We start from the raw sequence: 27,915 nt of genomic DNA on the forward strand, positions 1-27,915 counted from the left end.
AGACAGCTCATGAGCAGTAGGGTGATAACCATGGATTTTGTGAGGTCCAAGAAAAATTTGGTAGATCCTTTGATGAAAGGATTAAATAAAAATGCAGTTTAAGAAACATCGAGGGGGATGGGTTTTAAACCCATTTGATGGGAGTCAAATGTGATGGCAACCCAACCTACATTGGTTGAGATCCCATGAAGTAGGTTCAATGGGTAATAACAAGTCACAAAGAGATTCCACTAGTATAACCATCCCCATGGTGTTGCTGTGAAATAGTGCTTACTGTTTAATGTGTGTTAACGGTCAGTTTATAACTCTTAACGAGCTTATAGCCTTTATAGGTGGTGTGAGGCAGTACACAGTTGATAACCTCACCTATATGAGTGTGAAGTGGAAGCCGATTCTGTTAAGAGTTTGGGTACCTCTCTAGAGCACTCATGAAAATCTAGGTAGGTACATGGCTGGAATAGCACCAAATTTTGAGCTTATGTGGATTTGAAATATAATATGTGTCCAGCAGTGAAGTCCACATCATGGAAAATAGATTCAAGACTAGTGGTCATCTGTTTTCCGCGTTCTTCTAAGCTGAGTACAGTAAGTGACAATTTAAGTTGAAAGACATTGATCATTATGTATTAGATTTCTATACTTAGTACCATGTTCTAAATTTGAGTCATGTAGGAGATTGTTGGAATTTTACCTAAAGTTTAGAGAGATGTCTTTTCATATTTCCTAGAGGTTCATTCATGTATTTACATATACATGTACTTAAAGATTCATATCGATTTAATATACATTCATTTACTTCTAAATTCCTATACCTCTTGGAATTTATTAGTTCATTCATGGAACTTCTAAGTTCATGAATGTGTTAATGATGGTACATGCACCTATATTCTAATGCTCCTATAAATAGTGAACTTGGAGTCTCAATTGAGTAGTGAACCTCATTTTTCCTCTTCCTTCTTAATCTTTGGTATTGAGTAATCCATTGAACTCAAAGCCTTGACTTGCGAGTGCATACGACCGAGGCTAGTCGTTGTATCCTGGAAGGTGACCGCCCAGTGACCCATTTGCATCGTGAACTTGTTCCGGCTCACTTTTTGAGAGTAGTGGGGTATCCTACGTCTCGGCTTTCTTCTTTGTTACCAAATATACTATTTCTTCACTCTCTTATTTGAAAAATCAAAGTACTTCTTTCCAACATTGTCTTCCTTTCCTTTCTTTTTTTTTTTTTTTTTTTTCAAATAAGCAAATACTTTAGCCAATTCTGAGTATTCAACTTACAGAATGAATCCCTTCTAAGTTGGGAGTCAAGAGTTCCTATAGAACCACTGGTATAAAACATCTAGCTGAAGAATCAAAAAGATGGTTAACGTTGACTGATCTTGCACAGTAGGCTAAACACCAGGTTACGTAGCTATAGTTGACCAATCCTGAATAGGGATGACAATAGTGTCCTTTCATTCACAAGAAGTCTGCACTTGCAACATTTGATAAATCGGACTCTACATCCCTCAAGGAAAAGTATAGTTTTGATGGGCTGGCACTTATGACATATGGGCTGGCATTACAATAGCTTTTAACATCATTAATTATAACGAAGACAAACTCATTCATCAGGCATCTGATGCACTGAATGAGATCGCCTAATAATGATAAATCTGACTCTTTGCTATTGATCTTTTGCACAACACTTAAAGCATTTGTTCACATATTAATAATTCTCAAATTAGTCAAATATAAAATTATATACAAAATTAATTACTTAACATTATACATAACTAATTGCTAATTTATTCTAATTAGAATGAATTTAAAATTAGTAGAAACAATTATTACACACACAGCCGAGTAGGGGATGGGTTAGGGGTAATTTCCCCTGCCTCTCTCTCCGTTTAAGGTGGGGGGAGAAAATTCCTTCTCCCCAACCCCTGCCCATTTCTCCCCCTATAGGGCAGGTATTCGTAGGCACCTGCCTTCATTGTCATCTCTAATTTTAAAAGATAATGGGACTATAGTACTATGTTTGACTATTAAAAACTCATAATTCGATATCATTCAAATCGCATGCACTAGTCATATCGTCAAGAAATCATGCCACTAATATCTTGTTTGGATTGCCATTTTTTTTTCCAAAAACTTTTTACATTTACTTTAACATAATTTTTAATCATTTTTTTTGCTTCACATACTCCGTATCATTACAAGACATTTTTCTACAAAAATTTCGAAAAATAACAATCCAAATAGGTATAATAGTGTGACTTTCTAAACATAGAACATATCCATTATTCTCCATAATATTTGTGAAAAAGTTGTTAAAAGTTGAGTCAATATCGGACATCATATAACCCAATTTAATAGTAATAAATATCCAATACCATGTTTTTTCACACGCATAATCACCAATCTTTTTTTGTTTTACATTTTAACTATTATATTGTCATTGTGGGCACACCTCATACAAAGTGTGAGTTGTTACCCAAATATTAATAATTAAAAAGAATAACAATTGATAAGTGTGCATATTAAATACTATGGCAATTGGAGACCATTAGGTGGGTACTTAAAAAGTGTACAGTTACGCAGTCATGGGATTTTATAAAAATAATTTGGGTTTATCAAAAGGTAAGGACCTGCTGAATGCAAAGTTAGACTTGGATTTTAAGATAGCTCTAAACCTAAAATAAGCAACATTCATCAATGCATAGCATTCGATGACTCACAATACATAAAAACCTACTCCATATACCGTAGAAAACATGCATAGTGGATTTTTGTCTCACTTCTTGTATTACTTTTTATCTCACTTTTTATTACATTGCTATTTCCTTTTCATAATATCGTATTTTAATTCTTTTTTTGTTTCCTTAAAATCCAATAACTATGAATTAAATAACACACAAAATTTAACAAACTCAAAAAAAAAAAATAAATCAAAATACACAAAAAATGAGATTTTTTAATGAATTTTTTTGCTTTTTTAAAATTTCGATTATATATTACTTTTTTGAAATTGTTATATTTCTTTTTCACTCAGTTAATAGTTGTTGAATTTTAAGGAAACAAACAGAATTAAAATTCAATATATATGAAAAGAAATAAAAATATAATAAAAAGTGAGACAAATAGTGAAACAAAAGATCTACTGGGATAAACATGTCCGAATATTTTGTCAAAAGTTAGTAAAGGTCTCTCACATTGGAAAATATTCTATTTTGGAAGGTTTCTCAATTTGAAAGTTTCTAAATTAGCCAAGTTTCCAAAATAAGATGAAATGGGCCACCCTATAGGATATGAACCAACTCACATTTGGACTCAATTAAATTGGGCTTTGTTGAAAGTAGGCCTTTTTTTTTTGAAATTTTGACTTCACGAAGATGGTCTATTTATTAATACTACGATTCAAAAACAACTTTTACCAAGTTCAGCCCAATTCAAGTATCGAATAATTTGGTTCAAGCATGAATTACCAACTAGTCAAGCCACCAACGATTCAAACTAAGTTTGAATAGCATTTTATATTAAAAAACTTTCAAACTCGACTTATACTTGATTTGATCAGTGTAAAATTGAATTTTATGTGTTAAAATTTCAAGCTGCTCGAGATTGAATTGAATTCGGCTCGATAAAATCTTGTTCGAGGTTGGTTCGGCAAATCAACAAGTTCGATTTGAATAAAATTTCAAATTCATTAAAATAATCAAACAAACCTAAATACTAGGGTGTTCGATTTTATTAGACTCATTTATGCCCCTCATTAAAATATGCATGTCATGAAATTTTGGGTCTCCGCATAATCATTACAAAGGTTGGACTTGTACTATTTAATTAGATCGATTATTGGGTCTTCGCATAAAATATTTTTGAAACTTGGCGTCTTTCGTAGAAAATAAGTTCATACTTAGAAGGGGACTAAGTCGATAAAATTAGGCATGTTTTTAAAATACAGAGTTAAATACTAAAAGCCTCCTTGTGGTCGATCCAATGTTCACATTAACACCCCATACTTTAGAAACCTACATTTTATCCCCTCATAGTTTATAGGAAAGTGGAACTGTTAGTTTTTCCTTCCAATTTAATATTCTAATAGGAATAGTCAAATGTTTTAAATAAAATAACTATGAGATTACCAAATTACCCTGTAAACAAGGTTAAAATTAGATCACATAGGAAATATGGGATCAAACTATAATTTCATATAGACTTTATGGTAACTATAAATATCAAAAAAGCTTCTTTTTCTCCGATCATCTTTTCAAATGATTGCTACTCCATGCCACCGGAAACCACCACCATCAATGACAGAATCACATGAAATGTATACCCAAGACTCCGCAATTCGCATACATCATGATTGCATGCTCAAATTTACACTAAAGTTTAGCGAAACAAGTTGCAACAACCATGAGTTTTCTATCCTTTCCTATTCAAATCACCCACCAAGGTTCATAAAACTTACAGCCAAACGATCCAGAAATCACTTAAAACATAATTAGATTGGCATCAATGACAAAAATATGTTATAGGCTCAAAATCAAGATGCAGATTAGCCACTTCTCCAATTCTGAAGACGCTGGGGATTTGGATCATGTAATTCTGGGTTATGAGCTTTTTTTTTTTTCAATTGCAAAATTTTGTGTTTTGGAGAATGTGCCTTGGCCTGGTTTCCTTGAAGAATGCAACCGATCTGCTACTAGTTGCTTTCCAAAGAGAGGCTACACTAGCTCCTCTAAACATAGAAGGCGAAGAGGAACCGCAGGTGACTTTTCCCAAAAAAAAAAAAAAGAAAAAAAAGAAGAGGAACCAACAAAAATTGAAAAAAAGGAAAATAAAGGAAGGTTAATTGATGACTGATGAGTAATGAGTGTAGACACCAAATTTTTTTCAAAAAATTTGGTAATTTTTATTGTGTCTTTATTTATATCATTGTTTAAATAATTATTTTATTTTATTATTGTAGGGAAAAAGAAAAGTAAAGAAAATGGGATTTTCAAAATTAGAAAGAAATATAATAGTAGAAATTTCCTTTTGTCTTTAACCCAACAAAATTTCCCCTAAACCCAAAAAAAAATTCCCCTAAAACCCAAGTCAAAAACTTCCCAGAAACCCAAGCCAAACCCAATAAAAATCTGGAACAAGAAAGAAAGAAAAAGGCCTATCAGCCTATTCCTATTCCTATGTTTTTCCTTAAAATTTTTTTTTTTTGCAGTTTCTTTCTTCATTATTTCCAGCAACAAACGAGCAACAAAAACACAGCTGGTTTTTTTTGATGCAATTGAAATCCAGTTTTGCTTCCAATTTCTTGCTTTTCAAGCCTGATCAGTACAAGACACCTCATCATCAAATTCTTATCAAGAACAGCTGTCATAAATAATCAAAGAATTCCAAGAGTAGCCACATAACCCCTCTCCTTTGAATCTCAACCATTCCTCTTAGGTTTTAGTTTTTGTTCCATTTAAATAGTTAAAACATGCCGCTTTTAGGGAGAAAAAAGGGAGGGGAAAAAGGGAGAGAAAATGACAGAAAAGAGGAAGAGAAAAGGGAAAAACCCGAGAGAAAGAAAGAAAATTTATGCAATTTTTTTTTTAAAAAGAGGCTGACTAATTAGTCCTATTGCGACCAAATTTTCTGCTTTGATTCAGCTTTGTTTGAGGAACTTTCGATTTTTGCACAATCTACGAGCTGAGTAGAGGAAGTTTCATTTAGAAAGTTTTCTAGAAAAATATCCAGAAGCCCCTCAACTTGGAGCCCAAATCTGCCCTCCTGAAAAAATTTTCTGCAAAAACACTAAACAGGCTAGACCAGTAGCCCTATTCATCATTGATTTCCCGCTTCAATTGAGGTTTTTGTGGCGAGTTCTTTGTTTCAGGATAGAAGTAGAGTAACTTTTATCTTGAAAATTTTTACAAAAAACAACTCCAAAGCTTTAAAAGTCGGGTCCAAAGTTTCAAGTTTATCAGCACTTCAACCTCAGTAACTGCAGCTTGTTTGCTTCGTTTTCAGCAATTGGGAACATTTTTCTTGGGTTTTCCCACATTGATTCGAACTCCCAAGCAACCGAAGGTAATGATAACCCTTTTTCTTAGTTAATTTGATGTTTTTCATGAGATTTTAAGTCATTACATGAGTTTATATGGGTTTTGCATCTTAGATCCTACTTTCTTATAATTTTGATATTTAATGGTTTTGTTTGATGTTTAAATTTACTCAAGAGATTATGGGGAGTATATTTATATCAAGATCTAGCCTTAAATGCCTTTAAAAAAGGATTCCGGTGAAGTTCCGGCCATGTTGGTCGGAATTTTTCCAGATTTCGGCGGATCAACCCACTAGAATCTTCATCAGCCTTTTCCTCTAATTATATTGCCCATTTTCTGTGATTTGTTTGTTTTGTTTTGATCTTTTAAAGTCATTTGGGCTATGTCATTTTGTATTTCTGGGCTAGAAGTTGGGCAAAGAATTTTTTTTTGTTTAGGTATGTGCATGGGTTTTGCTGTTCAAAGCCAATACGTTTTTTAAGTTTAGTTGGTAAAATAAGTTGGGCTAGTCCATTCATTTTCAACCAAATAACCCGAGTTTTTGTCTTGGGCCGAAAAGTTCATGGCCTAAAGTATATATATATATATATATATATATATATATATATATATAAATGGCCCAAGTGTTGTTTTTCTTGAGTAATCAGAAACGGATTCTGCAATTAGGTCCCTAGTCTTTTGGGTAATTTCACCATGGCTTCAAAAAGTTTGAATTTCTTTCAATTAGGTCCTTAATTTAATTGCATTTCGGTCCATAAGCTTTATTTTTCTTTTGATTTGACCCCTTTTTTAAAAATTATAATTTGACCCGAAAAACATTTTAATTTTTGTAATTAGGTCTCTAATCTTTATAGTTTCTTAATTATTGTAAGGATCAAAGACAACCTAAGAGGAGAGGGTGAATTAGGTAGTTTTAAAAACTGGTCAAGTTGTGAGTCACTTTTTGAATATTTGCCCTCTTTTTCTAAAAGATCACACAATGGAACAATTAATGAGAAAGCACAAGTACTTGTGAGTAGAAGAGATGAACAATTTATATAGCAAGATAGTAAGTAAAAGAGAAAGAATATCAAACCAAATACCAAACTCCTCTTGAGTTTGAATATCACTTTAGTGAGCAAGTTTTTTCAAGTTGATCAACTTACAACCAATCTTTGTGTTCAAAGGAAGGATCACTTCCTCCTTGTCCTAAGCCACAGTTGGTCAAATATGAAAGTTTTACTATCACTCGGATAACCCTTACAAATCTATACTATTGAAGTAATTGAATCACACTAGAAAAGTTTATCGAAATTTATACAACTAAGATTACAAATCTTCTTTGAAGAGTATTTTCCTACTAAAATCACTCTTGATCTGATGTAGTCTCAATGTGTAAAAGTACTTTGAAGTGGTTGACCTTGTTCTATTTATATGAGACCAAAAAGTTCCTCAATTAATGCTTCCAACGGATAGAAGGCAGCTGAAGAGTCAACTAGCCGTTGGCAGTGTCGGACGTCCGGTAGACCAATTTCTTGCGTCCGAACGTAGGTAGTGAGTTCAAGAAATTTTCTTGAATTATTTCGGACATCTAGTACCTTCAATGTATGCGGCCGAGGGTAGGAAATGAAACTGAGAATTCTTCTTCAATTCTTTTCGGATGTCCGGTGCTCTGATGTTGCGCGTTCAATCGAAGTCAGTGAACTTAGAAGAAATGACTTAACATCTTCGGACGTCCAAGGGTGGAGTTCTTCACGCATCCGAAGTTGTGCAATGGTTGTCAGACGTCCGATCCAGTCTTTTTGTGCGTCCGACAGTAGTTTCAGCATCCTTTGTGCTTAATCTTTGAACCTATTTTGCTCCATTTCTGAAAAGATCTATTGATAGAATATTAGTAACATCTATTTATTTTGTAATCATCAAAAGTTTCAAACTGAGATTAACAATCTCCCCCTTTTTGATGATGACAAAACAATGGATGGAGAAAAATAATTGAGGCACAACTCCCACTTACTTAATGCATCCAAGGAGTGGATACTCCCTCTCAGAATAATATCCTCTCACATAGAGATTACTGGACACTCCCCCTTAGAGTGACTTCCCCTCATGTATAGATTACACTTATCCCAGATTGCATATCCATTTCTTCCTCTTTTTGTCATCATTGAATCAATCAGAAACCAGAATCCAACAATTCACATCATCAATATTATCAGCAATACTATTACCAACAAAACCAGAAACCAAAACAACACACCATCAATATTGACAGTCAATATCAGAAATCAGAGGCCAAACTGAATTAAGAGTAAAGCAAAGGATAATCCACAAAAGCAACATTCATTCAAAACATAAAAGATAACCAAATAGTTTTACAAGCCAGCAGAAGAAAAGAAAAGAAATAGAATCATTAATACAAAGCAAACAAAAGATGCAAATGATGAACTAAATAATGAGGTGCAATATGTCTAGAAGTGCCTAAATGGTGATCTTGGACGAACCGGGCCTTCTCCTTGCTAGGCGGTACTGAGCAGGATCCACTTCTTCCTCTTCAGTTTCCTCACCATCTTCTTCAGTTTCCTCTTCAGTTATTGGAGCATTTCCTTTGTCTTGTGGCTGAGAACTGGAAGCACGAGCCTCTAGAGTAGTTTCAGTACGAGGAGTTTGCTCAGTTGGCTCAGTTCTTGGCTCTTTCTGATGAACATTCTCATTGTCTTGAGAAATAGGAGGCACAAGCAAGTTCCTTTTGTCAATGAAACTAGCTTGTTGGTCGGGTGACATGGGCATCATCAGACCATCTTCTAGAAGTAGGATGTGTTATTTGAGATCCTCTAGCAAAAAAATGACCTCAGAGTTGGATGAAGAGGGATTAGTGGCTGACCTTCTAGGATGGATAGTAAAAGGTGAAATAAACATGGACTGATCTCAAGGAGTTCTAGGACTGACAGGAGTTTCATGATAATTCTTCCTTCTAGACTCCGAAACAGTTTTCTTGTAGCACCATTTACCATAAAAAAACTTCAGATTTTTTCTTTCAAAATAAGCCTTGGAGAAAACAGTTGATACACTATCTTTTGGTGATTTTCCAGTGAAGGGAATTTCAAGATAAGCAAAGATTGGAGTCAGAAATTTTTCATAGGAAAGTTTCCTACGGCTATCAGTGCTGATTTTGAGCAAGAATTTGCACATAACAAAGCCAAAATCAATTCTAATTTTTTCAAGAAAGCAATAGAATAGGTAAAGCTCCATTTTGTTGGCATCAGTCCTATGACCATCAGTAGGAACCAACAAATTCGAAATTATAGAAAAGATGATCAAATTTTGTGGACTGAGATCCTCCAATCTTGCCTCAGCATGAGTATTAAAATGAGTTTGAAAATAAGCCATCAGTTTAGCAACATGAAAATGATGATAAGCAGAATGAAATTCTTCATATGAAAAAAAATTACAATTTTTCCTTTAAAACCATCTTCAATTTGATTTTCAGAATAGTGTTGACAATGTCAGGGTTCAACTCTATATCAACAGAATTGACACGTGAGACTAGATTAGTTTGTGATCTACCCTTCCTAAGGTTGGCAAAGAATTGGTAAAGCATGTCTGGGTAATAGGTATTGGGAATGGTCAGAATATAAGTCCATTTTTGGAAAGCAAAAGGTTCAAGAACAGGTTCAAGATCCATCTTACGAAATTCAGACAGAAGAATGGTTCTCTGAGTGATGAACCCTTTCTGTGAAATCTATTCGAATCTCTCCCTGGCATCATCATCAATGAACTTGGGTAAGGGGGTAGGTTCCTCCGCAGTTTGAGTCTCAGGTTGCTCCCTGGAAACTCGTTTCTTCTTTGCACTTCGTTGAGCAACATGTTCATCAGTCTGTCCACCAGATCTTGTTCTTGGTGACATTCTGGTGGAAGTCTCAGGGGCTTGCTGATTTTCAACATTTTGCTCAGCAGAAGGATCAGCAGTTTGTCTTTGCTTAGTTTGAGCAGTCCCCTTCCTTTTAGCAGACCGTTTGCTCTTTTTACTATGAGATTCAGTCACTTTTCTGGGTGATTTCGTGACTGATGCATCAGCTTTAGTGGGCTGCTCCAGTTCCTCTTCACTATCATTGACTAGGGGCAATGCAGTGAGCTGTTCCTCGATTTGCTCAGCGGAAGTAGTTTGCCGCTCCTCTGAATGTTTCTTTTGGGCCGAACCTTTTCCTTTTTCACCATGTTTCTTTGTTCCTCTTTTTGGAGATTTAGTGGTGGATGGCTCAACAATATCAATGTTTTCATCTCTTAACCTGAATCTTGTGGGGCGTCCGGCACTGATAGACCCTTCTCTAATTCTTACCATGATGCAATACAAGATGATGCTGTTGCAGAGTATGATGAGTGTGTAATGAAATGAACTATGAGTACAGATGAACTATAACGACTGCTTGAATCGTCCACAGAGAGTGAACTTTAAGTGGTTAGGGTTTCGGGTGAGAATTGGGATTTATGGGGTAGTTGGTAGTTAAAAGAAGTTATGAGGGGTAATGAACGGACAATAGGAATGTAATGGTGTTTGGCAACTCGATTTCTTGGAACTTGATTACAAATGAGATGAATTTTGAATTTTGAATGTAGGAGAATATGAAGAGTTGTGTCCGATATAGCGGTTGAGAGTGAAATAAATGAGGAAGAAAACTACTTTATAATAATTTTCTTTCGAGTGTCGGACGGCCGAACGAAATGGGGCATCCGACACAATCGTCCGAACCAGAACTTTTTGAAAAAATGATGAAGAACACTGTCGGATGTCCGATAAAAAGTGACCAGAGAATTTTTAGAATATTTTTTTTGAAACACCCAATTTTGTTCTCAAAGACACAAATTGATCCAATGGTAAGACTTTTGTGAGAATATCAGCAATTTGATCTTTTGAACATACATATTGAACACAAATTTCATCCTTATGGACAAGATCGCGAATGAAATGATATTTTATGTCTATGTGCTTTGTCCTAGAATGTTGAATGGGATTTTTTATCAAATTTATGGCACTAGTGTTATCACAATACATAGGCACATAATCATACATTAATCCAAAATCATTCAATGTGTTTTTCATCCACAATAATTGAGCACAACAAGCTCCGGCGGCAACATATTCCGCTTCGGTTGTAGACAAGGAAGTAGCATTTTGTTTCTTGCTAAACCAAGATATTAAGCAATTTCCAAGAAAGTTTCATATACCCATTGTACTCTTTCTATCTATTCTACAACCACCAAAATCAGCATTCGAGAATCCACATAAAGAAAATTCATGACACTTAGGATACCATAGGCCAAAATTCAAAGTTCCTTTAAGTATCTAAGAATTTTTTTTACCGCATTCAAGTGAGATTCCTTTGGACAACACTGAAAATGAGCACACAAACACACAGCAAACATGATATCAGGTCTACTAGAAGTTAAGTAAAGCAAACTACCAATCATACCTCTATACTTCTTTTCATCAACTTTTGTACCTTCTTCATCCTTGTCAAGTTTGGTAGATGTGCAAATAGGTGTTCCAACTTGTTTTGAATCTTTTATTCCAAATCTTTTTGATCAGCTCCTTGGTGTATTTGACTTGATTAATGAACGTTTCTTCTCGGGTTTGAACCACTTGGAGCCCAAAAAAGAAATTTAATTCTCCTATCATACTCATCTCAAACTCTTTTTGTATAATTGTGAAAAAATCCTTGCACAAGTTCTCATTACTAGCACCAAATATAATATCATCCACATATATTTGCACAATTAAAAGATCACTTGAACTATGTTTAGTGAAAAGAGTAGTATCAACAATGCCTCTTTTAAAACTATTTTCAACCAAAAAACCACTTAAGCGCTTATACCACGCTCTTGGAACTTATTTTAATCCATACAAAACTTTTGAGAGTTTAAACGCATGATTTGGATAAGTCTCATTTTCAAAGTCAGGAGGTTGATCAATAAAGCCATTTAAGAAAGTACTTTTAATATCCATTTGAAATAGTTAAAATTCTTGAAACATGCAAAAGTCAAAAACATCCTAATTGATTCTAACCTAGTTACAGGTGCAAATATTTCATCAAAATCTATTCCTTCTTCTTGAGTATATCCCTTAGCTACAAGTCTGGCCTTGTTTCTTATTACTTCACCTTTGTCATTCAATTTGTTTCTAAACACCCATTTTGTGTCAATGACAGGATGATCTTGAGGTCTATCAACTAATGTCTAGACCTTATTTCTTTCAAACTGATTTAATTCCTCTTCCATAGCTACAATCCAGTTTTCATCTTTCAAGGCATTAATGACATTTTTGGGTTCAAAAAGTGAGACTAAGGACAAGTTATCCATCAATTGTTTGGTGGAGGAACGAGTTCTGACCTTCTCGGATGGATCACAAATGATGAGTTCCTTAGGATGGTTTTGAATAAATTTCCAAACTCTTGGAAGATCGTTGGGTGTACTAACATCCCTGTCATTGTCTTCCAGTGCTGGACTAACTTGAGAATCATCTTCCTTTGAATCATTTTCTGGTGAAGTAATGTCTTGGTCATTGATTGTGAGCTTCTTTAGTTCTTCTTGAACACATGCATCATTATTTTCACCACAACTTTTGGAAATATCACCATTAGATTCATCAAAAGTAATATGTATAGCTTCCTCTATAACCAGAGTCCTTCGATTATAGACTCTAAAACCTCTTTTATTTTCACAGTACCCCAAGAAAATTCCTTCATTAGATTTTTTGTCAAACTTTTCAAGATGTTCCTTGATGTTTAAAACGAAGCATTTGCAACCAAAAACTTTGAACTAACCAACAATAGGCCTTTTATCAAACATCAACTCATAAGAGGTTTTGTTCAAGATTGATCTTAAAAGAACTCTATTCATAGTATAGCAAGCTGTATTTATGACTTCTGCCCAAAAATATTTTGACAAGTTGCATTCACTCAACATGGTTCTAGCAGTCTCTTGAAGTATTCTGTTCTTTTTTTCAACAACACCATTTTGTTGAGGAACTCTAGCAATAGAAAATTCATGTGTAATTCCATTGTTATCACAAAATTCTGGAAAGCCACAAAAATGAAATTCTGAGCCATTGTGTGATGCCCCCACTTCTCCCTAAGACGAACCAAAGGGTATCCGCGGGACGCCTGCCCATCTCTCACCAGGATTCGGTACAATTTTCGTTCAAACTTAATACAATAATAACCAATAAGATAAGACAAAGTAAGGAAGTGCGGAAACTTCTATAAATAAAATCCGATCATACACTACAAGTTCAAAATACATCAATTCCCAAAATATATAAGTGCCAAAGTCTAGTCGATTACATTTGGAACCCTAACACAAAAGTACTTTCCAAGGGTTTCTTCGAGTTTCACTCCCAGTCCATTCCTGTTAAGGAAAATAAATCTACGGGGTGAGCAATTGCTCGTGAGGCCAAGAACACACATGCAAGCACGTTGTCCAAATAACAATCTCAATTTTCAAGTAGAACAATAATATTCAAGTAATATTACAATTCGAGCGAGAAAAGTAAACAGAAACAATTTAAGGACATAGGAGCTCTCAGGAGCTATTTTTCACTTGCACGATCAAGAACCTCTACGAATTGACACTCCGTCAATTGGGTAGGTTATAGTCCGTAGAACTTCACTTAGCCTGTCCCCGTTCACCGTTACATACCCCTGTACCAGGCCCGCCTTTCATTTATTTGAGGCGATACTACTCGAGTATGCCAAGCAAGACCTCTCAATAGGTCAACTTATATTTTCTCATGATTCACCAAGGAGACCGACCAAGCCCATGCTGGCTCGAGTCCAAGGTTGACCAGTGAAAATTGGGCGTCCCTCACGCTTACACTTAAGAGTCGAGGAGATTCACTCCAATCGACTTATGCAGCCATAGCATAAATAGTCACGTAAACACTTTATTTAATTCACTTAAAAAGTCACTTCAAGCAATTCAAATATTTCATGTCAAGTAATTCAAGTACACTTCACTTAAATGAGAACGAATGCGATAAAGTACACGCTCGACTCAGCATTTTCAAAATCTCCAATCACTACTAGCAATTAAGCACGTATCAAGTTCACATACACTTGACACTCACCAAATAATTCAAAAAGTAAAGCACACTTGAGGGTTCAGGCGTCCACCGTGGGATCCTCTCGAAAATCCTCTTGAGTGCCTGAGCAATTAATAATGAATTACCACTTAGAAACCCCAATTATCACGGAAGATTGCACACTTGTACAATCTAGAAAAATATCATGAAAATGAGCCTTAATTATTCGTAAGTCGAGACTCAAAAGTGGGGTTTAATAATACAAGAAAAAATTTGATTTTCATCTTGAAATCAAGTGTAAAACGGTCAAGCAATCTCGAAGGAAAATAGAGAGTGCTAAGGACTCAATTTCCTTTAAGTTCAAAAATTTTAAATTTGACAAGTAATTTTTGAAAAATCGTATCCCACTCTCTGTAGGTCCAAAATTGGAAAACTTGGCACCGTTGAAAACTACTTCCAGAGTACTAAAAGTTTCTAGAAGACACTTTTCCATGATTTTAAATGAAAGATATTCAAATTTCGGCTTCAAGTTACTGTTTTGGAATACCAGGACAGTTTTGAGGTTGGTTTTTGGTCAATTTTGGAAATTCGGCAAACTTCACAGAATGCGAACTAGTCTCTGAAATTTGAAACTCAATTAGAGTTACAATAAAGTTTAAAACACAACAAACGGAACAAGAATCGGAGTTTTGAGCGCCAAGATATAGCAGCTCAAAGTTGCTGAAAATTTCTCACTGAACAAGGGTTTTCCATATTTGAAACATGAACTTTGAGACTTTGGTTGGGCATCGAAATGGATTTGGAATGGTACCAAATTTGGTAGTATTACCATACCATATAAGAGCTATTCTTCTGTCAAATTTCATACAAAAATTTGTACATAAGGTCAGTTAACAAAGCCACTAAAGTTCCAAGAATTTCCAAGGCAAATCTGCCTTGTACTTCAATTTTCTTTTTTCTAACTTTTGGGTCAATGAAATCATCTCAAACATGGTTCATTTATGAAGACAAGGTCTAATAAACATCCAAGATACTTTTAGTAAGTGGTTCACACGAAGAATTTCAAAATACCAAGTCCCAATCAAGATTGGCCATTGATCAGTCCAAAAATGAGGGTTTTCAAGCAATGATGCAGGTCTGAAATTTGGCCATAATTCACTCAATTCAACTTGGAATTGAGCATGGTTGGTGGTGTTGGAAACTAAATTCATAAGGGTACAATTTCTTAGAAGGAATCATTTTGAAATTCTGTCTATAACTAGCTCAAATTCAAGCAACAATTCGCAGCACTTAACAGGCTCTCTAACACAGCCGAGAAACAGGGTAGGTGACTTTGAAAGGCTGGTACGGTTCACTCAAGTGGAATCAGGGGATACATTTTATACCGTTAGAAAACTGGAAGTGTCTAGTTTCTAATGCCGTAAATGGAACTCAATTTTGACATCGGAGCAAAGAGTTATGATCGATTCAAAATTGCTGCCAGAGCAACTCTGGACAGTTTTCCAGCCACGAAAGTATTTCGAAATCTCAACTTTTGGCCAACCAAATCAAGTGATTTTTGGTGGAAAATTTCCACACAACCTATACAACATATCTACATCAAAATCAAGTCAATTGGACCACAAAAATTTGCACCAACAGGTGTGGCAAAGCAGGGGCAGAACCGGCACTTTTCTTACTTTTGTTTCCTTTGAGTTTTCTTTCCACTTTTCAACTTATAATCACTAGTTTAACCACTAATTCAACATAAACAACACCCAATATCATCACATCAGTTCATCAAGTCCATTGTGGGATTTCATAGAACCCACTCACATGATTTCCAACAATATAGAGATACTCACATGAATCTATAAGCTTACAAGTGCAAATCAACTTACAAAAGCTAAGATCTAAGGGTTAGATGATCATTACCTCCTAGATGATCTTAGACCAGAAATTTTTGGTCCCTTTGAACTCAAGAAAACCGTGAGAATGAAGCTCTTCTCCTAGCCCAAGATGATCTCCAAGTTATTTGCAAAGTGTGGTAGGAATTTGAAGTGATTTGGTGCAAGTTTGGGTGATGATGAGATGAAGAAATTCTTTGGTCTTCTTCCCTTGGTGTTGCACGGCTGCTTAGAGAGAAAATGGAGGGTTGTTGGCTGATGGTTGAGGCTTCCTTGAGAAGCTTAAAAGTTGGTGGCCCAAATTACTTCAAAAGTCAACTAAAAATAGTGCGCGTTCGCGCGCGTTTCGGGCTCGTTTCTTCTTGGATTTGTTTCACTTGTGCACTAAACCTCCAATGCACTTTCTTAAACATTATAATTATTCACTCTTAATAGTTTAGAATAAATTCCTTAAATCTCCAATTAACCACTCCGGTTCGATATACGCGAACGTTCGATTCGCGTGCGATACGGCAAAATTTCTAAGGAATTCTTATAACGATAGTACAACTAACCATTACTTGAGTATTTAAACATAAAAATACATATTTTAAAACTCATGAATAAGTCTTCAATTTCAAAACTCATTGTACTCTCGAATCAATTATTATCTCCAAACACGAATTCACTATTCTCACTAAATGAGTTTCCCAAAAATTAATTTTTATAACGAGTCATTTTAAAAATACATGTAAGCCATAGTTCCATGTAATTGGGTCTAAAAAGGTTGGAATAAAATATTCGGAGCAAACGATCAATTAAATATTTAAATAAGCTAGTAATAGGAGTTTAAAATAAGTAAATTTGCGGATCCTCAGATGAGTCTAGTATTACTTTCTCAAATCTCCAATAAATTTGTATCAGCGCGTCTTTTGGAAAACTATCGACGCGCGAGCGGTATGCACTTAATTAGAACTCATTCACCTTTAATTCTTCAATTAACTTTTCTTAATCTACTATTGATCATTCTTAATTTCCCCAAGATAATTACACTCTCGAATAGAATATCACCTCGAAACACAAGTACTCATTATTTCTCATTTAAACGAACCTCCGAAAAGTAAATTTGCTAACGGGACGTTTTAAAAACATAAGGAAGACATTGTTCCATATGAAGGGACTTAAAATGGTTGAAATAAATTATTTGAAGAAAACAGGTGAATAAATATTTAAATAAATCAATAATATTCGATAAGAATAAGAAATTTTTCAGATCCTCACACATTGTCACTTCTAATCTTGATGATTTTCAACCCAATCAGATTTTGAACCTTTGCAAATAATGAAATAAAGTTTTTGAAAGCATTATCTTTGTGTGCAAGAAAAATCACCCAAGTGTATCTAGAATAATCATAAACAACAACAAAACAATATCTTTTGCCACCAAAGCTAGCAGTTTGTGTAGGACCAAATAAATCAAGATGTAAAAGTTCCAAAGGTTTTGTGGTAGAAACATATTTCCTGGGTTTAAAAGAAACTTTGACTTGCTTTCCAAATTGGCAAGCATCACAGATTTTGTCCTTTTTAAACTTAATTTTTGGCAAACTTCTAACAAGCTCCTTTTTGGAAATTTCTTTTAGCAAATCTATGTTGAAATGGCAAAGCCTTCTATGCCACAACCAATGGTCTTCATTTGCAACTTTAAGACATTTAAAGTTAGAAGAATCAACATTTTCAAGAGCGACTATGTAAATATCATTAACTTTATTTCCTTTGAAAATAGGATTAAACTTTGAGTCAAGAACAAGATGTGACGCCCCCACTTCTCCCAAGGGCAAACCCAAGGTATCGGCGGGACGCCTGCCCAACTCTCGCCGGGACTCACTACGATCCATAATACAAATCTAAAAATTTTCGAATAACTTCAATATGCATTCAAAATACTCCAGAACACAACTAGTTAACCTTCAAGCTTAAATAAAATCCAAAAGAATATGTACTACAGCCATTCGTTATAATACAACTTAAGGTCTTCAAAAGAAAACAATCTAATACCATTCACGAGCACTTTTGGTCTCGAACCCTGTTAAGAAAAATAAAAACGTGGAATGAACTACACAGTCCAGTGAGGTTCCAAGACACTCTAGCAGTTCTAATAAATCAAGTAATTTGAGCATACACATGTATGGTTCAATGTTGCATATTTGGCACATTAACATGGGATAGTTATCATTGTACGAGTAATTTGAGCATAACACAAGCATGGTTCAAGATTGTACCTTGGCACATTAGCAAGATACAGTTATCAGTATGCAAAAATAAACACACATTGAAGGATACGGTGTTCCAGTGGAACCATTTCGGTCAACTTCACCTTATAACTTTCGGTCCCCTCGATATTGTCTGGCCATCAACTTATCCCTCCAGTGGTAATACTCGAGTATACCGAAACGGTGGCACAGGGTTCCAACTTACCCAACCGACCCCAGTCCTGGCTCGAGCAGGTTAGTAACTAAGGGCAGGACCCAGTTCAGTTTAGAGTTTACAACATGCACAAGTAATCAAGTAAATCGGTAAACGGTAATAGTTCTCGGTTAACGGTAAAATCTGTCATTTTAGTAGGTCGAGTGAAATAAAGTACACACTCGCCTTAAAACAATGGCAATTTCATAAGAGCAATTATCAATAACACTTAACACTTAAACACATAAGCAATATGCGGTAATTTCATATGAACATGTAATTTACGATAATCAAGTAATCAAGTAGCAGAAAATCAAGTAAATCGGTAAACGGTAAACGGTAAACGGTAATAGTTCACGGTCAATCGGTAAACATGTAGCAATACTATTCAAGTCACATACGGTGGAAAAGTTCATAGGAGCAATTATCGGTAGCACTTAATAGTTAAAAACATAATGACCATGGAGTAAACATGTCATAAAATTATTCAAATCACTTACTCCTAGATGGAACACTCACCAATTCAAAACAAGTGAGTAAGTGCTCAAACAACTATTTAGGCGTCCGCTTCGAGTTCCTCTTGAAGGTCTCCTTGAGTGCCTGAGCAAACAATAATTAACTTCATTTACAATCATGCATTAACCAAGAAAGGATGCTGACTCATTTAGACTAAATCAAAGTCTTAAAAGAGAATTTCAATTCTCTCAACTCGAGGTTCAAGAGTGAAGTTTTAAAGTTCGAAGAGAGTCTAGCATCTTCTATGAAATTGAGTTCAAAAGTTTCAATCCATATCGAGAAAAGAAGTCAAGTTCCCGAAATTGCATTTTCTAAGAAATCGGTAAAATTTCAGTTTTGTGCGTCAAACTTAGAAAAATCATATCTTGCACTCAATTAGTCCAAAAATAGAAAATCTTATACCGTTGGAATCTCGTTTCAAAGTGCTAAAAGTTCTTAGAAGACACTTTTTCATGATTCAAGACGGAAGATACTCAAATTTCGGCTTAAAGTTGCTGATTTAGACTCTCAAGACAGATTCGGGATTGGTTTTCGGTAAACTTTGGAAATTCGGCAAAATTCACAGAATGTGAACTAGCCTCTAAAATTTGAAACTCAATTAGAGTTACAATCAAATTTTAAAACACAACAAACAGAACATGAATCAGAGTTTTGAGCGCCAAGATATATCATCTCAAAGTTGGTTCAAAATGAAGACCATTGGGCAATTTTTCCAGATTTGAAACATAAATTTTGGGACTTCAGTTGGGCATCGAAATAGATTTGGAATGACACCAAATATGGTATGATTACACTAACATATAAGGGCTACTCCTCTGTCAAATTTCACTTGAAAATTCAGAAGTGAAGGTAGTTAACTAAACTAGCAAAGTTCAAGGGAATCCGTAGACAAATCTGTCTTCAAGCTTCCGTTTTAGGCTACATTCACAAGGCTACAATTTCTCAGAAGAAATTGTCCATAACTAGCTCATATTAGAGCAACAAGTCACAGCACATAACAGGTTTTTTAACACAGCCGTGAAACAGGACAGGTAACTTTGAAAAGTTGGTACGGTTCACTCAAGTTGAATCAGGGGATGCATTTTATTCCGTTGGAAAACTGGAAGTGTCTAATTTCTAATGCCATAAACGGCACAAGATTTTGACGTCGTAGCAAAGAGTTATGATTATTCAAAGTTCGCTACCAGAGCACCCCAGCACACGTTTTCCAGCTTTGAAACCATTTCGAAAATTCAACTTTTAGCCAACCAAATCAAGTGATTTTTGGTGGAAACTTTCCACACAATCTATACAACATATCTACATCAAAATCCAGGCAATTTAATCACAAAAAAATCACACTAAGGCTGCAGCAAGAATAGGGCAGATTCAGCCCCTCTTCCCTTTGGTTTTCCTTTGAGTTTCTTTCCACTTTTTCAACTTATAACCACTAGTTTAACACTAAATCAACATAAACAACATCCAAAATCACCATATCAGTCCAACATATTCATTGTGAGATTTCATAGATTCCACTCACATGATTTTCAACTAACCAAAGTTACCCACATGAAGCTACAAGCTTCCAAGTGAAATTAAACTCACTATAACTAAGATTCAAGGGTTGGATGATTCACTGCCTCCTTGGTCGATGAGCTCAGAATTTTCAGCCACTAGAACCTCCAAGAAAACCGTGGAAATGGTGCCCCTTTCCTGGTCCAAGTGAATCTCCAAGTGATTTGCAAGTTGGATGCAAAATTTGAGGTGATTTGGAGTAGGATTTGAGGTGAAATGAGATGAAGTTTTTCCTTCTTCTTCCTTAGCTGAATTTCGGTCACAATGAGAGGAAAGAGAGAGATGATGCAGCTGGCAAAGCTTCTTGGAGAAGCTTGGTAGTTGGGCTTTAATGTGACACAAAAGTCAACTCTTCAATAGTGCGCGTACGCGCGTGTTTCGTGCCCGATTCCTCTCGGGTTTGTTTCACTTGTGCACTAAACTTCTAATGCACTTCCATTAACACAATTATTATTCACTCTTAATAGTTTAAAAATAAATGTTCAAAGTCCATCAATTAGTCGTGCGCGCGAAAACGCGAACTTCCGACTCGTGCGCGATAAAACGCAATTTCAAAGAAATTCTTGTAACGAGGATATAACTAACTAATATTAGGGTAAATAATCATGAAAATATCTATTTTAGAAATAAAACATGAGTTCTCACATGAGTCTAGTATTAATTCCTCAAATCTCCAATTAATTTGTACCAGCACGCCTTTCGAAAAACTTTCGACTCGCGCACGGTATAAGCTTAATTTTAACTTACTCACATCTAATCTCTCAATTAACTTTTCTTAATCTACTATTGATCATTTTTAATTCTCCAAGACTAATGTAATCTCGGATCGAATATAGTTTCGAAAAACGTGTACTCCTTATTTCTCGCTAAACGAGCCCTAGAAAATTAATTTTTACAAACGAGACGTGTAAAAAATATAATTGAGACATTATTCCATGTAAATAAATTTAAAATGATTGAAATAAATTATTCCGAGAAAATGGGTGATTAAATAATTAATTAAACCATAAAAATAAAATAAAATATGAAAATTTCGGGTCCCTACAACCTTCCCTCCTTAAAAAGAATTTCGTCCTCGAAATTCATACCTTCCGTAATCTCAGATAACCTTGAACCTTGTTTTGTGATCATTTCATATGTTCTTGCAGATGCCACTGGTCGGTTTCCTCCTCTATTGACTCGTCGGGGGATAGTTCTATTTCCTAATGAAATAAGTGTTTCTCATGGACACCGTTTTGGACAGTCGTGAACTTTATGGATGGTGCTCCCACATCTCAAACACTTTCGCCCCTTTAACCAGTAGTTTTTTTCGGTATGATTCGTCCTTCCACAATATCCACAAGTCGGACGAGATGTTGTGACTTGACTTACTTGCGAGGCTTTCTTTGATTGTATCTGTCATACTGGAGTTTTTCGTGATGTAGTCCATTCTGGTTCCTTTATCATGAGTAGTGAAGGAAGTGATAGTCTTACTTCATCCACTCCTTTTCTAACTTTGGGTGGTGGTCCAATTTCTCTTAGTCTACTATCTGATACATCTCTTTTTCTCGCTTGAAAGGCTCTCAGTTGAGATTTGTGCTTTCCATCCTTTGCGCTTTCTCGAGAGCGTCACTAAATATTTCAATCTGTGCTGTGACAAGGGCATCTTGGATTTCTAAATTTAATCCTTGGATAAACCGTCTGATTCTCTTCCATTCCGTAACCATCAATTCTGGAGCATATGTAGATAATTTTGTGAATCATGTTTCATACTCAGCCACACTCAAAGTTTCTTGACGAACCTTTATAAAATCGTCTTCTCTCTTTTTTTGGACTAGTGGAGGAAGAAATTTCTCATTAAACTCTCGTACAAAACTTATCCAAGTCCTTAGAATTTGATCTCTTTCCCAATTATTTCTTATAATATTCCACCAGGTTTGGGGTGCTGTTTCAAGTTGAAATACAGCAAAAGTAACTTGTCTTTCCTCTGTGTAGTCCAAGGCATCGAATATATTCCTTATATTCTCTAACCAATTCTCAACCACTTATGGGTCAGGTCCTCCAGAAAATTTGGGCGGGAAGAATTTCTGAAATCGCTCCAAAGTTCGATCATCCCCTATCTCCTGGTTTCCACGTTGGTTTCCCTGTCCAACCCCCTATCCCTGTTGAACTACTAAGAGCTCTAGTACATCCGTCATGCGAGTTAAAACTAATCCCATTTGGTTATCTCCTCTCCCAGCTCTCGGTTCGGCGTTTTGATCAATATCAGACCCATTATCTACTCTTTGATTTCGAGGTTGTCTAGGTTGACATCCCTTTCGTTATCCTCTAGTTTTCATGTTCACAGTTAATCTATACGCATATGCATAAACCTCACACTAAGCCATAATTGAACTACATACACATACCAGTAACAACTTTTAAAGAAAAATGAAATCACTTGCATAAATAACATTATCACCACACAAGTAAACACAAACTAGAACTCATTAAATCATAACACAAGTTATAGTTAAGTAAAGTTCATACCAAGTAAAAGTCAGTAAACAAAGAAAACAGGTGATTATCAAAAGTACATTCATCTCCAAGGCACAAACTCTTAAGTTCTACTCCCATCGTCCCACTACAAAAGATCACAAGTTGTGCTTCACTAGATTAATTGGAACTAGATGAGTTCCGGTCCCTAACACGTTCAACTTCAATCCCAACACCAGGATCTTCTGGACTACGATCTTCTCCACCTCCCGCTCTTAATTATTGTGCCATCTTAGCCAAACGATTATTGGTTTCCTGTAACTATTCACGTGAAATATCGATTCGTTCTTATTCCCCGCAAATGGAGATCTCAAGTCCTTAGGATTGCCCTCAACTCTTAAGTACTCGGGTACAAGAATCCGAAACAAAGTAATTCACAACTCGAGCCGGCCGGTCCAAGAGTAAATCACTACATTTGAGATTCCTACCCAACATACATATCTAATTTTTTCCAAGTATCAAGATAAATGGTTTATACCTATCACATTCATGATTCATAGTTTCACTCTAGAAGAGCACTTAAGTTTTTACTCATCCACATAGTAAGAACCATAACCCTACTTGGCCCAAACCCACCCCGCACAGAGACCACGCAAAGTGGCTCTGATTTTCATCCTTACAAATAGTAACATAACTTTCAAACCAGTCCCACAATCCTGCATTCTAAACTTTTAAGTCTAGGATACACTACAAAGATCTGAAACTTAAGCTCTGATACCAACTGTGACACCCCCATTTCTCCCAAGGGCGAACCCAAGGTATCGGCGGGACGCCTGCCCAACTCTCGCCAGGACTCACTACGATGCATAATACAAATATAGAAATTCTTCGAATAATTTCAATATACATTCAAATAACTCCGGAGCACAACTAGTTAACCTTCCAGCTTAAATACAATCCAAAAGAATATGTACTACAGCTATCCGTTATAATACAACTTAAGGTGTTCAAAAGAAAATAATCTAGTACCATTCACGAGCACTCTTGGTTTCGAATCCTATTAAGGAAAACAAAAACGTGGAATGAGCTACACAACCCAGTGAGGTTCCAAGACACTCTAGCAGTTCTAATAAATCAAGTAATTTGAGCATACCACATGTATGGTTCAAGGTTGCATATTTGACACATTAACATGGGATAGTTATCATTGTATGACTAATTTGAACATAACACCAGCATGGTTCAAGATTGCACCTTGGCACATTAGCATGATATAGTTATCAGTATGCAAAAATAAACATACATTGAAGGATACGGTGTTACAGTGGAACCATTTCGGTCAACTTCACCTTATAACTTCCGGTCCCCTCGGTATTGTTTGGTCATCACCTTATCCCTCCAATGGTAATACTCAAGTACCGAAATGGTGGGCCAGGGTTCCAACCTACCCGACCGAACTCAGTCCTGGCTCGAGCAGGTTAGTAACCAAGGGTAGGGCCCAGTTCAACTTAGAGCTTACAACATGCACAAGTAATCAAGTAAATCGGTAAACGGTAAACGGTAATAGTTCTCGGTTAAAGGTAAAATCTGTCATTTTAGTAGGTCGGGTGAGATAAAGTACACACTGGCCTTAAAACGGTGGCAATTTCATAAGAGCAATTATCAATAACACTTAACACTTAAACACGTAAGTAATATGCGGTAATTTCATATGAACATGTAATTTACGATAATCAAGTAATCAAGTAGCAGAAAATCAAGTAAATCGGTAAACGGTAAACGGTAAACGGTAATAGTTCACGGTGAATCGGTAAACATGTAGCAATACTATTCAAGTCACCTACGGTGGAAAAGTTCATAAGAGCAATTATCGGCAGCACTTAACAGTTAAACACATAATGACCATGGATTAAACATGTCATAAAATTATTCAAGTCACGTACTCCTAAATGGAACACTCACCAATTCAAAACAAATGAGTAAGTACTCAAACAAGTGTTCAGGCATCCAAGTCGAGTTCCTCTTGAACGTGCCCTTGAGCGCCTGAGCAAACAATAATTAAGTTCATTCACAATCATGCATTTGCCAAGGAAGGATGCCCACTCATTTAGACTAAATCAAAGCCTTAAAAGAGAGATTCAATTCTCTCAACTCGTGGTTCAAGAGTGAAGTTTTAAAGTTCAAAGAGAGTCTAGCATCATCCATGAAATCGAGTTCAAAACTTTCAATCAATATCGAAAAAAGAAGTTAAGTTCCCGAAATTGCATTTTCTAAGAAATCGGCAAAATTTCAGTTTTGTGCGTCAAACTTAGAAAAATCATATCCTGCACTCAGTAGGTCCAAAAATGGAAAATCTTATACGTTGGAATCTTCTTTCAAAGTACTAAAAGTTCCTAGAAGACACTTTTCCATGATTCAAGACGGAAGATACTCAAATTTCGGCTTAAAGTTGCTGATTTGGAGTCTTAAGACAAATTCGGGCTTGGTTTCCGGTAAACTTTGAAAATTCGGAAAAATTCACAGACTGTGAATTAGCGTCTAAAATTTGAAACTCAATTAGATTTACAATAAAAGTTTAAAATGCAACAAACAGAACACGAATCGGAGTTTTGAGCGCCAAGATATAGCAGCTCAAATTTGGTTCAAAATGAAGACCATTGGGCAATTTTTCCAGATTTGAAACATAAATTTTGGGACTTCAGTTGGGCATCGAAATAGACTTGGAATGGCACCAAATTTGGTATGTATATACTACCATATAAGGACTACTCCTCTGTAAAATTTCACATGAAAATTCACAAGGGAAGGTAGTTAACTAAACTACCAAAGTTCAAGGGAATCCAAAGACAAATCTGTCTTCAAGCTTCCGTTTTCCGTTTTCAAACATTTGGCCAATGGAATCATCTCAAACATGGTTCATTTATGAATAAAAGGTCTAAAAAACAACCAACATACATTTGGTAGGTGATTGACACCAAGAGTTTCAGAATAACAAGTCCCAATTCGAAATAAGCCATTGGCTAGCCCAAAATTAGGGTTTTCTTTCTCTGATGCAGTTCTGTAACTCGACCATAACTCACTCAATTCAACTTGGAATTAGACGTGGTTGGTGGCATTCAAAACTACATTCATAAGGGTACAATTTCTCAGAAGAAATTGTCCATAAATAGCTCATATTAGAGCAACAAGTCACAGTACATAACAGGTTTTCTAACACAGTCGTGAAACAGGACCGTTAACTTTGAAAAGATGGTACGGTTCACTCAAGTTGAATCAAGGGATGCATTTTATTCCGTTGGAAAACTGGAAGTGTCTAGTTTCTAATGCCACAAACGGCACATGATTTTGACTTCGGAGCAAAGGGTTATGATTATTCAAAGTTCACTACCAGAGCACCCCAGCACACGTTTTCCAGCTTTGAAACCATTTCGAAAATTCAACTTTTAGCCAACCAAATCAAGTGATTTTTGGTGGAAACTTTCCACACAACCTATACAACATATCTAAATCAAAATCAAGGCAATTTAATCACAAAAAAATTAAACTAAGGCTGCGGCAAGAACAGGGCAGATTCGGCCCCTCTTCCCTTTGGTTTTCCTTTGAGTTTCTTTCCACTTTTTCAACTTATAACCACTAGTTTAACACTAAATCAACATAAACAACATCCAAATTTACCATATCAGACCAAAATATTCATTGTGGGATTTCATAGAGCCCGCTCACATGATTTTCAACTAACCAAAGTTACCCACATGAAGTTACAAGCTTCCAAGTGAAATTAAACTCACTATAACTAAGATTCAAGGGTTGGATGATTCACTACCTCCTTGGTCGATGAACTCAGAATTTTCAGCCACTAGAACCTCCAAGAAAACCGTGGAAATGGTGCCCCTTTCCTGGTCCAAGTGAATCTCCAAGTGATTTGCAAGTTGGATGCAAAATTTGAGGTGATTTGGAGTAGGATTTGAGGTGAAATGAGATGAAGTTTTTCCTTCTTCTTCCTTAGCTGAATTTCGGTCACAATGAGAGGAAAGAGAGAGATGATGCAGCTGGCAAAGCTTCTTGGAGAAGCTTGGTAGTTGGGCTTTAATGTGACACAAAAGTCAACTCTTCAATAGTGCGCGTACGCGCGTGTTTCGTGCCCGATTCCTCTCGGGTTTGTTTCACTTGTGCACTAAACTTCTAATGCACTTCCATTAACACAATTATTATTCACTCTTAATAGTTTAAAAATAAATGTTCAAAGTCCCTCAATTAGTCGTGCGCGCGAAAACGCGAACTTCCGACTCGTGCGCGATAAAACGCAATTTCAAAGAAATTCTTGTAACGATGATATAACTAACTAATACTAGGGTAAATAATCATGAAAGTAACTATTTTAGAAATAAAACATGAGTTCTCACATGAGTCTAGTATTAATTCCTCAAATCTCCAATTAATTTGTACCAGCACGCCTTTCGAAAAACTTTCGACTCGCGCACGGTATAAGCTTAATTTTAACTTACTCACATCTAATCTCTCAATTAACTTTTCTTAATCTACTATTGATCATTCTTAATTCTCCAAGACTAATGTAATCTCGGATCGAATATAGTTTCGAAAAACGTGTACTCCTTATTTTTCGCTAAACGACCCCTAGAAAATTAATTTTTACAAACGAGACGTGTTAAAAATATAATTGAGACATTATTCCATGTAAATAAATTTAAAATGATTGAAATAAATTATTCCGAGAAAATGGGTGATTAAATAATTAATTAAACCATAAAAATAAAATAAAATATGAAAATTTCGGGTCCTTACAACCTTCCCTCCTTTAGAAGAATTTCGTCCTCGAAATTCATACCTTCCGTAATCTCAGATAACCTTGAACCTTGTTGTGTGATCATTTCATATGTTCTTGCAGATGCCACTGGTCGGTTTCCTCTATTGACTCGTCGGGGGATAGTTCTATTTCCTTATGAAATAAGTGTTT

This window comes from Coffea arabica, chromosome 10e (genome assembly GCF_036785885.1).
Source record: "Coffea arabica cultivar ET-39 chromosome 10e, Coffea Arabica ET-39 HiFi, whole genome shotgun sequence".
Classification (NCBI taxonomy): domain Eukaryota; kingdom Viridiplantae; phylum Streptophyta; class Magnoliopsida; order Gentianales; family Rubiaceae; genus Coffea; species Coffea arabica.